Below are 15163 nucleotides of genomic sequence, written 5' to 3' on the forward strand. Positions count from 1 at the left end.
GCACCTGACTAGAAGGAGAAAGTCCCATACTCCAGCATGGGAGCCAGGATACTCTGTATCTTTGCCAACAGGCTGGCAAATCTGGTAAGGACATCTTCAAATCAGGAATGATGGGGAGAGGGAGAGAATGATGAATGATCCAGTGAGGAAGTGGTGGACAGGCCTGGCAAACAAAGGGTCTGGGGTGATGTGAACGGAAGGGACTTCTTAATCAAAAAAATGGGTCTGAAGCGTAATGACCCCAACTGTAAGCATATAAGTAAGGAAGTGCCTATGGGACAATTATGGGGAAAGCTCTCATGCCCTTTCTAGGAAGTCAGCGCACTGAGGTGCCTCTCTGAAGTGCCTGTACATTAATGTATACAGCGTGGGGAACAGACAAGAGGAATTAGAAGTCTCTGTGCAGGTACAGGCCCTTTATGTGAGAGGGCATTTGGAACACATGAAGCTCTGCCTGAGGACAGGTCATGGGTCAACTGAGAGCTTATGGGTCAGGATTAGTGGGCAGCCCAACAAGGATGACATTGTAGTGGGTATTTGCTACAGATCACCTGACCAGGAAGACGTAGTAGCCCTCTTTAGAAAACCAGAAGAAGCCTCATGTTCACAATTCTCATAGGGGATGTTAACCACCTTTATATCTTCTAGAGGGACAATACAGCAGGGACAAGCAATCCAGGAGGTTTCTGGAGTGCATTGATGACAGCTTTCTGATGCAGGTTGATTGAGGAGACAACAAGTGGAGGCACTCTGCTGAACCTCATACTTACAAAGAAGGAAGAGCTGCTCATGGATGTGAAAGCCAAGAGCAACCTTGGCTGCAGCAACCACATGATAGTGAAGTTCAGGATCATGTGAGGAAGGAGCAGGACAAAAAGTAGGATCAGAGCTCTGGATTTAAGGAAAGCAGACTTCGGCCTGCTCAGGACCTACATGGAAGCATCTCATGGGATATGGCACGAGAGGGAAGAGGGGTCCAAGAGAGCTGCTTGACATTGAACGATTACCTCCTCCACGCTCAAGAATGGTACATTCCAAAAATCAGGAAGTCAAGCAAAGGTAGCAGGAGGCCTGCATGGATGAACAAGGAGCTCCAGACTAAACTGAAACATAAAGAAGAATAGGGACAAGTGACCCAGAAGGAATACAGAGACACTGTGTAAGTGTGTAGGAACGGAGTTAGGAAAGCTAAATCCCACTTGGAGCCCACTTGGCAAGGGACATGAAAAGGAAACCAGAAAGGTTTCTATAAATACATAAGCAGCAAAAGGGAGACTGGGGAAAATGTGGGCCTAGTGACAAAGGACGCAGAAAAGGCCAAGGTATTGAATGCCTTCCTCACCTCAATCTTTACCAGTAAGACTGACCTTCAGGAATACCAGGTCCCTAGGAATGAGAGAGGAAGTCTGAGGAAAAGAAGACGTAACCTGCACAGAGGAGAATCAGATTAGAGAGCACTTAAACAAACTGGACATACATAGGTTCATGGGCTGTGATGGGATGCACCCATGAGTGCTGACAGAGGTGACCCGTGTCATTGAGAGGTTGCTCTTGATTGTCTTTGAAAGGTCATGGTGATTGGTAAGGTTCCTGAGAACTAGAACAAAGCAAATGTCACTGCTGTCTTCAAGAAGGGCAGGAATGAGGATCCAGGGATCTACAGTCTGGTAGAAGCCTCTAGAAGTCAGCCTCACTTCGATCCCTGGGAAGGAGATGGAGCAACTAATTCTGGACACTATTTCCAGACATGTGAAAGACAGGAAGGCGGTCAGGAATAGTGAGCGTGGATTTACTAAGAAGAAATCATGTTTAACCAGCCTGATAGCTTTCTATGATGAGGTGAAGGAGGGGAGAGCTGTGGATGTTGCTTACCTTGACTTTAGCAAAGGTTTTGACACTGTCTCCCATAACATGCTTAGAGATAAGCTGATGAAGTACAGGCTAGATAAATGAACAGTGAGGGGAATGGAAACTGGTTGAACTGTCTCAGAGGGTTGTGATCAGTGGCACAAAGTTCAACTGGAAGCTGGTAACTAGTGTTGTCCCTCAAGGATCAATACTGCTGCTAGTGCTATTTAGCATCTTCATTAATGACCTGGATGATAGGACCAAATGCACCCCCAGCAAGTCCCACAAACTGGGAGGAGTGGCTGTTATACTGGATGATTGTACTGCCATTCAGAGGGACATCAACAGAGTGGAGAAATGGGCAGAGAAGAATCTCATGAAGCTCAGTAAAGGGAAGTGCAGAGTCCTGGAGCAGAATAACATTTTGCACTGGCACAGGCTGAGGCCCAGAAGCTACTGGAGAGCAACTTTTGTAGAGAAGGACTTGGGATTTATTGATGCTCTCCAGGATCTCAACTTTTTCCTTCCAAAGTAAAGCAGGTTTTCACTCTCTCCATCTCTCAGCTCACTTTAACCATTCTCCTTCTGTTAATGAAACTCCCCTGATTTCCTCAGCAGCCTCAGTTATTGTCAAAGCTTTTTTGTTCAGATTATCTCCTTTGTCAATCTGCTTTTGTGCTGCCCTTTTGTTTCCCAGCTTAACCTTAACTGAGACGGATTACATTTGCCTGGTCACCTCTTCCTTCCTCTTTTTCACTCATACTGCCTACTTCCTGCTCCTTCTATTTTTCTCTTTCTAATGAACTGTGGTGAGTAATGCTTTCCTCTTGCTGTAGAGCAGGACTCTTTAGCCTTTATTGTCACATTCAGATGTTTGCACTTCTCCCTGTTTCTGTCTCTCTGTTCATGCTCTGAAATCGAGTTCTCTCAAACACTGTGTATTTCAGCATTTGAGTACATATGAGTGATGAGAGTCATCACTCTGCATCTCACTCTCCAGGTTGTGCAGGAAACTTCCCAAACCAGAAGCAGCAAAGGCAGGAAGATAAGATTTTTCCCTTCTACCATCGGTGTGCATCTCAGTCAGACATTGCTCTCAGCAGTGATTAGGCTGAGGTTTTGGGGTAAAACCTGTATACATTGCCTTTGCTCCTCAGTGACATAGAGCGTGTTGTACAGCAGCTTTGCTAGTGGTGCGTTCTGCGGGAAGAGCTCCTTCAATAGACAAAGCCATCATGATCTCACCAGCATCTGTCTAATGTCCTATAGCACAGGCAGTTGTGAACTTATGTGTTTATTTTACTAGTAGAAAACACCTGCAACACAAATATTGTATGATAAGCAGATGTTCACTTCTATAAATTGAACTACGCATGAAGATTTACAGACCCCAGAGGTTCAGATCTAGTGAATAAGAGGCAAGGTCACAATTGGACCTTCAGGTTCAACAAATCGTGACAGTATTGGAGCACTGGGGAAGGGGAGGAAGGCATCATTATAGACATATAATAATATTAAAAGTGTGCCAGTGATGATCTGTGAAGCAGATGTAAGTCAAGCTGATTTTGATATGTTAAACTGACCCTGCCAGGCAGGAGGAGAAATAACTCAGGATGTGATTTGGAGTCACATATGGAATATAGGAGTGGAAATGGTGATAATAAGCCACTGTTCATATGGAGAGAGAGAAAAAGGGAAAGAAAAAAGCTCTATTAACGAGAGTTAATGTTTTGTTCTCGCGATATAATAAGGATGCTGTTCATATTGCTCAGTGTGGAATTTATTCCAATTAAGGTATTTCAAATGGCATACCTTTGCAGTGTTTTTCTTTCATACAGTGCACTACCACTAGTTCAGCAATAGAGAAACCAACATCCTGTGTGAGCAGAGTAGATACCAGCTGCACCCACTGGGGGCTGCCCAGTCCACAACGCTGAGTCCAACTCCACTGGGCACAGAACGGGGCCTGGCAGAGACGAGATTATTGAAAGTAATTCAGTCTCTAATGCCCCTTCAGCCCCTGGTCTCCTTATCAAATCTTTAAACACAGAGGGGAAGGAGGGTGAGGAAAAGTGGCCATCCTGTGTCAGAGTCATCACGGGAAAAAGAGAGGCTGAAAATCCACAAGGTAAGAGGTGGGAAGAGTAAGATGAAATCAGGTTTTAAATGGACACCAAAACGTCCTGCCGTGGCTTGCTTTGAACAGCTTCATATGGGGCACCAAGTAGCTATTGCCTTGTGAGAGTTGCAATAATATAGTGTTGTGGGATGAGCAGAAGGGGATAAAATCTGAAACAGAGCAGCCTCAACCTGGCTCTGTCAGGTCAGAGCTCAGACCACGCTGTGAAGCCCTCCAGAGAAGCAGTGTAGGTTAGTCTCCTCCAGACCATACTTAGTGGTCCCTAAGACAGCTGATTTAAGATAAGCTTCCATCCGTCTGCACAGCATCACCGTCAGGGCAGGTAGCTATGCCCTAAGCTGCTGCCAGTGTGAGATGGATATATGTGACAGGCTGCTCCTGCACTGGCTACTCCCTGGGGGAAACTGGTCCTAATCCACAGCAGCAGTTTTGCAGTCACCCCTGTTATTTTAAAGAAAGCTCAAATGGCCAATTGAGCAATTCACAGCTACAACAAAAACCCATGCAAAGGTTATAATGGTTTCCAAAAAGCAACTATAAATTACACTAGTATTTCTGACTCTGTATTTAGATTAATTCATAGCCATTTATAAGAATCACCTAACTGGCAATTTTTGGGGACTTCCAAACCATGTGGTTCAGACAAAAAGCAAAATAGAAAAAACACTACCAATAAGGAATTCCCCAGTTACTGAATAGTAACTACTGGTAAAATACCCATTACAGTACAAGATGGAAGTGGATTCAAACATGAAAATGAACATGAAAATGTAATGACCTTTTTCTCACTGAGGTAAATATCCAGGTGAACATCTCCACATTCATATATCTGAAAGAAGAGCTCTCTGAAGCAGAAGTAGCAAGGAGGATGCAGGAGTTGATGGCTCTACAGTAACCAAAATGGAAAATGTGGTCCTGAATTGTAGTTATTCCTAGCTGCCAGATACAACCTATGTAAATGGTTGCAAGTGTATCCTGCAAATAAGACTGCAGGATACACTTGACTGCCAGCTATAATACAGATAAATAATTGTATCATTCCAAAAGCAAGGCAGGCTGAAGTACTAGTTCAGTATTTTCAAAGTGTTTGCACAAGGTTTTTCCAAATGTTCAGGCACAGTGACCTGCATTGGTGGCTCAGCGCTTCCAGAAGGAAATCAAGTGGGAAAAGCTGGAAGTGCTCCCAGAAGTCAGGTAGGTCAGGCAGCTGTTGGAGTCCAGACCACTATTCTCTCTGCTCTTATTCTAGCCCCAAATTTTCACCTCTGAAGAAAGATCTCATTTTGCTTCTCACATTGATGTATGCAGAATACAGGCATATTTTGCTTTGGAAAATGCAGTAAAGTTCACAATACATAAGGGCTTGGAAAACACTGCTGCAACAATCTGATTTACAGTAAACCTTCAGGGAAGTGTTCTTTCTTCACAGACTGTATGTTTTCTGTGTGGTCTGCTGCTTTTCCCACCTCCCAGGTTACCTCAGAGATGCACGGGGTGCAATTTCATCCCTTGGGGCCACCCAGCAGTTGCAGCCTGGGAAAACTCCACAGCTATTCCAGTCACCAGATTCGCTCACTTGGAGATTTTCCACTGTAACCACAAGCTCCAGGATCATTCAAGAAAGGTTTCTCCATTGCTCCATGTACAGTGAAAATCCTACACAACCAGGACAACCAGAAAGTGTTTACTCTATCTGGCCTTTGTTCCAGTGTTTTTAAACACTGTCTCCAAAACATTTCTGATTTCCATACCAAATAAGCACACTGTGCTTCTTTACTGGTGAGGCACAGACAGTGAATTTCTGAAAGCTGCAAAAGACAGCTCTAATATCAGCAAAGTATTTTAAGGGAGCCCCCATTCTCCTTAATAAAAAGTTCATTTCAGATAAATCAATATTCTTCTTTTTTACCACTTTGTATCAGACAGACCTACAGGTGGAAGTAAGTTTAGTGGTTCCTATTTATTCCTAGCCAACTAGTAATCTCATTTCCCACTGCTGAAAAAAAGGTGTTAAGAATCAAAATAATCTCTTGCTCAAAGGAAGACATTCCAAACAGCTGTTTCCTTCAAAGGCTTTAGCCTTTGCTTTCCCCTTACCATCTCCCTAGTTAGCCCTCAGGGACACACTGCTATATAGGACGCCAACTGCTCGCTATTCATCATGGCCTATTCTCTACAGGTCCATTGACTCTGAATCATTTATCACTTAATGTTTTGTGTGTTGCTGCAGAAATAAATCAAAACTGGGAGCACCAGATGCTCCCACATTTCATCGTTCTGTGTTAATTTATTAAAGAGGGGGTTTCTCAGTACAGCTGGGGGGTTCAGGAATCTCCTCAGCAAGGAGCAGTAAGGATGGGGATTTAGGTCCACTGAGCCAAGTGTGAAGAACATTGAGCGAGAGCCTTAAATATGGAAACATATGAGCTTGGAAAATCTCACAGGGCTAGCAGGCGGTCGGCTTTCCAAGTAGAGCTAGTGGTAAGAGCCCTCCAAGAAAAATACATTTGGTCCTTAAGTGTGTAGCTTTTGTTCTGGGCCCACAGTATTTTTTTGTTTCTTGGACCAGGCCTCGGCCCCAGATACAGCAAGTAAATATCAACTTGTAAGTCATTGATTTGATGCTTGCTTTTCCTTCTTCAAGGTTGTATAATATAATGCAGAAGATTAAGAAAATGCAAAGCAATTTTACACTACAGATGTACAGAGTGCAAAAGGCCTTGAGTTTCTTCCTATGATCCCCTTTAGGGATGATAGGCCCCCCTGCTAACACGAAGATATATTTTTTCTGAGGCATCACATAAATCCTGTTAAGGATTGAAGGGTTTCTCCTGTTCTTGTTTTCTTTACTGCTTTTGCAATACAATTAATTTTACCTATAATGACCCTTCATTCAAGCTTTCTCCACATATATATTATGGTAGTTTCATCAAATGTGCCTCTGGCAGAACAGGAAACTCAGATTTCCAATGTCCCTTTGAGAGTCTTGAATGCATGTCAACAGCTTTTTGGGTCTTTTCACCCTTGGTCATTTCTCATCTCCCCTTTGGAGCCCTGGAGCCAGTGCTAGTAACACACAATTTTGCCTGTACTGGTTTCACTGGAGTGCTCAGTCACTCCTACCCAGAGGAGGGCAGGGACCTGGGAAGCCACACATGACTTTCTTCTTAAAGCCTGGCTCCTTCAAGGTCTTATTTCCTGCATTTCCTAACTCGGCAGTGCCTGAAGTCACAGTCACGAGTGCTCTTATAAAAAGTTGTTATTCATGAGCGCACTAGAGTGCACGGTTTCTCTGCGCTCCCAAAATGTGGTTCAGGATAATTCCTTTTGTCCAGGATCATGCCCATTGTACAGGAAATGCATAAGGGGAAAGGAGCTTTTCTAGTACTGCTGACACTCTCCAGAAGAAGCAGTCAGCAGTGTTACCGGCATCTCTCTGTTAATCTCTAAGCATGTACGAATAGGACTTTAGAATAAGCATATAACTTAACTAATTGGATGCAAGGAAACATGCTTTCTTGACACTGGTTCCTTTGTCAGGTTTCAAGTCTTTCTTGCACCTTTAGAAGGACTTAGCAGCTTTTAAAGGAATGAGTTGCGAGGTGGGTTTTAAGCCTCCATTTCTCTCTCCTTCTTCTTGGAAGTTTCCATTTGCATTGAAGTTTTCCCAAATTGTAAGCTAGTGGAAGATTTCCTATGTGCATAATTATAGTCCAAACAGCTAAAGTTTGCCAATGTTATAAGCAAGCATAAGCAATAGTTTATAATGAGAAGTGTTAGGCAATTCTGTCTTTACTGAAGGCAAAATTCCCTACTGAGCCTGCCACCAAGATTAATTCCAGATTTTCCTAGGTTTGTGACACGCACAGGGCCCACATGAGTAGCTGCTAAGTACTATCAAGTCTCTATCAAATCTCTCAGCTCTCTCAAGAGCACTATTTTGAGGAGATTTTCTCTAAAATCTTCATGAGAAAACAATGGAAAGTCTTGATCAGTCTGTAAGACTTTTGCTTATCCTCCTGGTAGAACATAGTTTCCACTAAATCAGAGCCACTCTCTCCTAAAGATAAGCAATTGTTAGTAAAATTACTGTAAATTGCGAGATTATTGATTAAGGTTGAAGCAAAATAGAATTTGCATCCTAACTCTGTTCTCTCTCACTTAGAGCCTTCTTCAGATGTCTTCTTTGGAACTGAAAACATTTGTCTCAACCTAAATATGAACTTTAAGGAGGGAAGTCTGAAAAAAAACCCTACAGCTGTTTTTGAATTATCCATGAGGAAAAAAATGCACATTTCCCAGCATAAACATTGTCTTGGTTTTGTTTTTGTTTTTGCTTTTTTTTTAGTACAAGAGGAACATTCAGTTTATTTAGAGTTAGATTATTTTATTTTATTTTATTTTATTAAGATGCCAGCACAGCACATCTGTAGTTCTAAATGAGATCAGACGAATGTAAGAACCGCTCCACCGGGTCAGACCAAAGGTTCATGTAACCCTGTATCCTGCCTCTGACAGCGGCTAGTAGCAAATGCTTAGAGCAAAGAACAGAAGAAACAGGGCTAGTGCCAAGAGGCCTTTCCCTGGTTTACATCCTTGGCTCCCAGTGTTCAGTAGTTCAAGGACTTCCCGAGCTGGAAGCTGCATCTGGACCACTGTGTTTGATGATGACCTCTTCAAATTTGTGCAATCTCCATTGAACCCACTGATCCTTGTGGCCTTCAGAGCTTCCTGTGGCAAAGAGCCCCTCCACGGAGCTATGCTTTGTCTGAAATAATACTTTCTTGCCCATGTTTTAAATCTGAAAATGTCATTGGGAGACTCTTACCTCTCAATTATGAGAAACACTGAAAAGTCTTTCCCGAGTCCTCAGTCACTGATGGTGCTTATATCTTTTTTTCTCAAGCTATTTTGTCACTCTTCTTGTACAGGGCTTGCCACAGCCCTTGTCATTCTTGATTTTCCTTCTCTCTGTTCCTCTGGCTCTCTTGTATCCTTTACAGGAGAGGTGGAGCACAGCATGCTTTGGATCTGTGATTTGTACAATGACTTCCTTCCCAGTAGTATCTAGTATGTGATTTGGCCTTTTTTTTTTTTTTTTCCTGGCCATTGCTGAGCAGCAGACCAATATTTTCAGAGAATTTTCCGTTTCATTCCAAATCTCTTTCTAAAAGGCAATAGCTTGCTGAGAGCCAATTGTTATGTAAGGTCTGGTAATATTTTACCTCCCTTGTGTTTCATTACTTTGCACTTAGCACTGATTTTCTCCTGCCTTTTTTATCTTCCAGTCACTCAGTAGTGTGAGATCCTCCTGCAGCTTTTTGCTGTTGGCTGTTCTGAATGCAGCATCTGCAGACCTGGATTACCTAACAATTTATCCCTCCTTGCAGATCTTTGATGAATATATAGGATTATACCAGTTATGTCTACGCTGTTTTCTAGATTAAAGCAGCTCCACGAAAGGACTTGGGCACTTTCCCTCCACAGCTTAGCTTTCCAATGAGACTAGTGTGAGGTAGCATTTCTGGAAAGCCAGGTACAATTTCTCAATGATGCCATGCTTAGCCATAGACTTATTTACCTTTGCAAAGGCTGCTGATAGATTTGTGAAGCATGACTTTCCACTATAGAAGTAACATTTCTTTCCTCCCGTTATACCACACATAGGAATTCATCTATGTCAATCAATTCTAATCTTTGATATTATTTTTAATAGTTTCCCTGGTACAGAAGGCAGACACATCAGTTTGTAGTTCTCATGTTCATTCTTGAATTATTTATAAATACGGTCAATATATATGGAATAAATGCTTTATGCGAGATTTAATTAATAACCAAAATGACAACAATATTCACTGTGGACAAGTTCAATTGTCCTTACTAATTTTCCTGTTAAAAAACTTCTTCCATAAACCTGACCAAAGTATGTCCATAGTTTAAATATCTGAAATGTGCTTTTCCAAGTTTTTTGTGTTCCCTAAATAAAATGCTGATTTATTTTTTGCATTGCAAAATGCATTGGCCGTTTTTTTCCCCAATAATTTAAGTTTTGTATTCATAGTTTTGCTACTATAGTCTATTGTGGGTCAAATACAATAGAATATACCAACTGAATTTTCAGAGGTTATTGGACAGATTGGCATCTGCAATTATGCTACGATCTGAAGCCACAATTACTTAGAACCTTCCTACACTGGCAGATGCATTATTTGACCTATATAATTTCAGTCATACCAGCACAGTTTTCCTTGTTCAGATTCATTTTCTGGGATAATTGTGCATATTTTTTTGTTGTTTTAGCATATTTTCATTCAGCACAATTACCTCCTGTTTTACAAAGAGAAATTTGCATACCAAACCCTTTTAAAACATAATCAAATGCATAATATAGGGTGACTGTGCAAGTTTGTATTTGACTGATCTGTCTTATATATCTGAGTATGCATACATGCATGTGTATGCATAACACTGTAGGCACATTCATGCGGATAGTAGACAAAGAAAGTAAACACATAAACAAAGCTATGTGTACAGGAATTGTCTTTCATTTCAAAAAATGCTAAATAAAAAACAAAGAAATATAAATTACCTATAGCAATGAAGCAATGAATGAAACACCCAGTTAATTAGGACCATAATTATAAGCCTGAAAATAATATTGGTGAAAAGCCTTTGAGGTACTTTAAAAACAGGCTCACACTCAAACATTTTGCCTACCCACAGCTTTAATGAGTATCATCATAGTAATGATGGTGAACAGCATTCCAAACAAATACAGATTAACGAAGGGAGTATGGGAGCTTTCACCTCACTCCCTCAAAATTAGCAGCACTGCTACACTGCATTCCCACATGATGCTATATCAGGGCTGTGCAGCCTTGCACGGAGTCAGAGGGCTGTATTTGCCTCTGGTAATGTTAAATTTGGGCCTTGCATTTCAGGACTACTCATCTTCACTTCGCAGTTCTCTCAGCTGCAGTATATCACTCGCAAGCCAGTACCCTGAACCCCCAGGGAGGTATACCAAATGGCATTTGCTAATTTATAAATGAGAATGGTATCTACATGCATGACATTTCAGTGAAGAAAAACAAACCTCATGGAGTCTTTTAAGGCTGCGATAAATTAGAATGTGCATGGTACAAATATTTGTCTTGCACCTTATTACAAGCATTTCCTTTTCACTGGTTAATTTAATTAAGAGGTGTCCCTTTGGATTAAAACTTTGTAAAATTAATATATTTTTTCCCGAGATATAATTCATTTCGAATGAAGAGCCAAAAACTCATGCGTCCTGAACTCTATTAATAAAGATCTGAATTAAAATACATTCCTTGCTTCCTTGAATGCTTACATATGTTAGGGGGATAGTCGGGAGGGGATGCAACAGGGATTATTTTTGTTTTCATGAGAGGGATCTGATCCCAAAAATACTGTCAAACACATACGATGAGAAGTTAGTCACACTAATTTCTTTGGCAAGGGAAGAAGAAGCAGAAACAAAAACAATACTAACCCAACTTTCTGTCAAAGGCGTTGGGGGTGGGGAGGGTGGAGGGACAAGAGAACCAATACAAGATCATTCTTCTCTCTTGACACCCCCAATTCCATCTCACTCCAAACCACCTCTCTACACTTGGCAACCCGTGACTTTGAAGGAGACTGAGGACGCAGGAAGGAGAAGCAGTCAAGCCTGCCTGCAGCAGCCCCATGGCAGTCGCCCTCCTGCACAGCCCTGGGGGACAAGGGTCCTCAGAGGGTCTGTAAGGGACCTTCAGCCCAGGGCTGCGGGGGCTCCCTCCCAACCCCCTCTCTGTGTGACAAGAACTGTCACCCACTGCAGGATGTCAGGCCCCATGGTAATACTAATAAGTCTTTAAACAAACAGAAAATGAAATCCTTTCCCTTTGCATCTTTGTACACAAGGTCTGAGCTAGGACAGCCATTCCTTGAAGAAGTCACATGGGCCATATATGCAAAAAAAAAAAAAAAAAAAAAAAAAAAAAAAAAAAAAAGAGAGAGAGAGAGAGAGAGAACAAAACAAAACAAAAAAGGAGAGAGAGAGAGAAAAGGAAAAGATGAAGCCTACTGGAAAAGGTGCTATTTAAGGGTTCAGAAGGCCAAGATTTTAGTCTTAGATCTGCTATGCTAATTTTGGATGCATCACTTCACTTTACTTCTCTGGATCTCTTCCCAACTTTTTTCTAATCTATTTTGAGGGCAGTAGCTCTAAGTCATAAACTGGTTCCTGCTGTGTATCTGGACAATGAGACAATGAGGCTTCACTCAAAACCTTGTTGAGATACAGGCATTACAGAGAGATGATAGCAAAATTGCAGTTATTCCTCCAAAATATCACAGAATCACAGAATCAGTAAGGTTGGAAGGGACCTCTGGAGATCATCTAGTCCAACCTCCCTGCTCAGCAGGGTCACCTGGAGCATGTTAGACAGGGTTGTGTCCAGGTGGGCCTTGAAGATCTCCAGAAAAGGAGACTCCACCACCTCTCTGGGCAACCTGTGCCAGTGCTCCGTGACTCTCACAGGGAAGAAATTCCCCCTCACGGTCAGGCAGAACTTCCTGTGGTTCAGTCTGTGCCCATTGCCTCTTGTCCTGTCACATGGGTCAACTGAAAAGAGTTTGTCTCTGTCCCCTTGACACCCTCCCTTCAGGTAGTTATTGATCAGATCCCCCCTCAGTCTTCTCTTCCCCAGGCTGAAGAGGCCCAGCTCTTGCAGCTGTTCCTCATAGGGCAGATGCTCCAGCCCTCTGATCATCCTCGTAGCCCTACACTGGACTACCTCCAGTAGCTCCATGTCTCTCTTGTCCTGGGGAGCCCAGAATTGGACACAGTACTTGAGATGAGGCCTCCCCAGGGCTGAGTAGAGGGGCAGGATGACCTCTCTTGACCTGCTGGCAACACTCTTCCTAATGCACCCCAGGAGACCACTGGCCTTCTCGGCCACAAGGGCACATTGCTGGCTTATAGTCAATTTGTCATTCACCAGCACTCCCAGGTCTTTCTCTGCAGAGCTGCTCTCCAGCAGGTCAGCCCCCAGCTTGTACTGGTGCCTAGGGGTATTTCTCCCTAGGTGCAGGACTCTGCACTCGCCCTTGTTGAACCTCATGAAGTTCCTCTCCGCCCAGCTCTCCAGCCTGTCCAGGTCTCTCTGAATGGCAGCACAGCCCTCAGGTGTATCAGTCACTCCTCCCAGCTTGGTATCATCAGCAAACTTGCTGAGGAGGCACTCCATTCCCAATATCTGCTTTTCTCTGCTCTTAGGGTGATTCTTCAAATTGTCTACTAGAAAATTAGATCTCAGCTCAGTTCATATAGAGGAGTGAGTGACTTTGTGCCTGATTATAACCCTCTCTTCAGCAGAGGGTTTGGGCATACAAACATTTGGGAGGCACACCTGTTTTGAGATGCCTCTTCTTCGACAAGCATTTACAACTTTCATCATTGTTTCTGTTGCAAGCTGATAAGGGATGAGTTTAGTGATCTTCAAGGTCAAACAATACAAAAAAAATGTCATTTCAGTTCCTCTTTAGATGAGAATTTTCTGATCAGTTGTGAATATTGTGTCAATAACTTCTCTCACATTTTCTTTCTTTACAGAGCCTATTAATACACTGCTATTGGAATCATTGACAAAACAGGCAGAAAAGGTTACTCAAATATGCATGAAAAGTCTAGCAAAACATCTGAAGCATGTAAGATTGAATATGAATCTTTGCTGCAGGTATAATTAAGCAGATTTCTTAACACATTATTCAAGTTCATATGATGCTGTTTTATATTTATAGCTCTAGCACCTGCAGAAACCTCTATGCTGGCCTCAAAACCTTTCATAAGATTCAAACCAGAGTGTTTGGTCAGTGCCAGCTCTTACATCAGTGACTGGCATTTCTTCAGGGCTCACATGTCCTACTTTTAAAAGAACAATTATAGCCATGCTGTGAGTTGAATGACAAAACTCAAAAGAAATTGAACTTGAAGATGTTTCCATGGCAACTACATGCAACAGTGTTCCCTTCAGACCAAAATTATAGCACCAGGTTTTGAATCAAAAAAATACTGATTGAAATCTTTACCGTTTAAATGGCAACTGCTGCATGGCTAAGGAAATATAGCCTTCCTTGGAGCATATAGCTACCTAACTGATAATGTTAGCTTTCACCTTATCTGGAAGAGCCCATTTCTGTGGGCATTCTGTATAAAAAACAATATTGGCCATGAACAGAGGTTCAAGCAGCATATCAACCTCAGGAGCTGGCCCTGAAAAATAAATAAATTTTTTAAAAGCTTGAGTTCAAGTACTATTAAAAGAAAAGAAATGTTGATCTCCCTTTCTCCCTTCGCTCTCCCCTTTGTTTTGGTGTTTAGAAAGCTGAAAAAATATTATCCTTTTTTTCCTGATCTTTCTCCTTACAGCTCTAATGTCATTCTTGCATGTGCTGTTTAATTAATTCCTTCAGCCATCTGACATATATTGGCTTTCTTGAAACGAAAGCCTTAAGTTCCCAGTGGATGCAGGAAGATTTACTCACCTAAATATAACTGTCTGTGTGTGGCAGGTCTTCCCCTGTCCTTCTTGCTTGTCTTCCCTAAAATGGCTTGACTCTCAGAAATAATGCAACCTGATGCAGCCCATCCCAGAGCATATACAGATGATATATGAGGGAAGAGGCTACAGCCCCACTACTATCCTCATAAACTCCATTGTCTGTTATTTGCATTACCACCATTTTTGGCTACGTTGACTACTGCCAATGTAGTCCAGGCTCCTGAACTAGGCCAATTTCTTTTCCTGCATTACCATCCACCAGAATGACACTAACCGTCTCCATCAAGGACGCATTGCAGTATGTTTTAAGCAATTCTATTTCACCTAGTTAGATGGCTGCATTCTTAGTTTTAAAATATCTCACTACTGCAACACTATCGCAGCTGAAAAAAAGAAAGAAAGAAATATTAAATATTCTGGTTTGGATATTTAGGCATGCAAAGGAAAGGATGCCATGACATCTTGGTGTAAATCTATTTGTTCTGATGTTTTATTTGATTTATTAGCTGATTTAAAAGCAACAATATACTACATCAGTCAAGAATAACTTCTACTAACCTCTGTGATGCAAACTCCCTGTTGTATAAGCTTAGATACCACCTTTTGA

This window comes from Rhea americana, unplaced genomic scaffold (assembly GCF_003343005.1).
Source record: "Rhea americana isolate MKP2758 unplaced genomic scaffold, rheAme1 scaffold_132, whole genome shotgun sequence".
NCBI lineage: Eukaryota > Metazoa > Chordata > Aves > Rheiformes > Rheidae > Rhea > Rhea americana.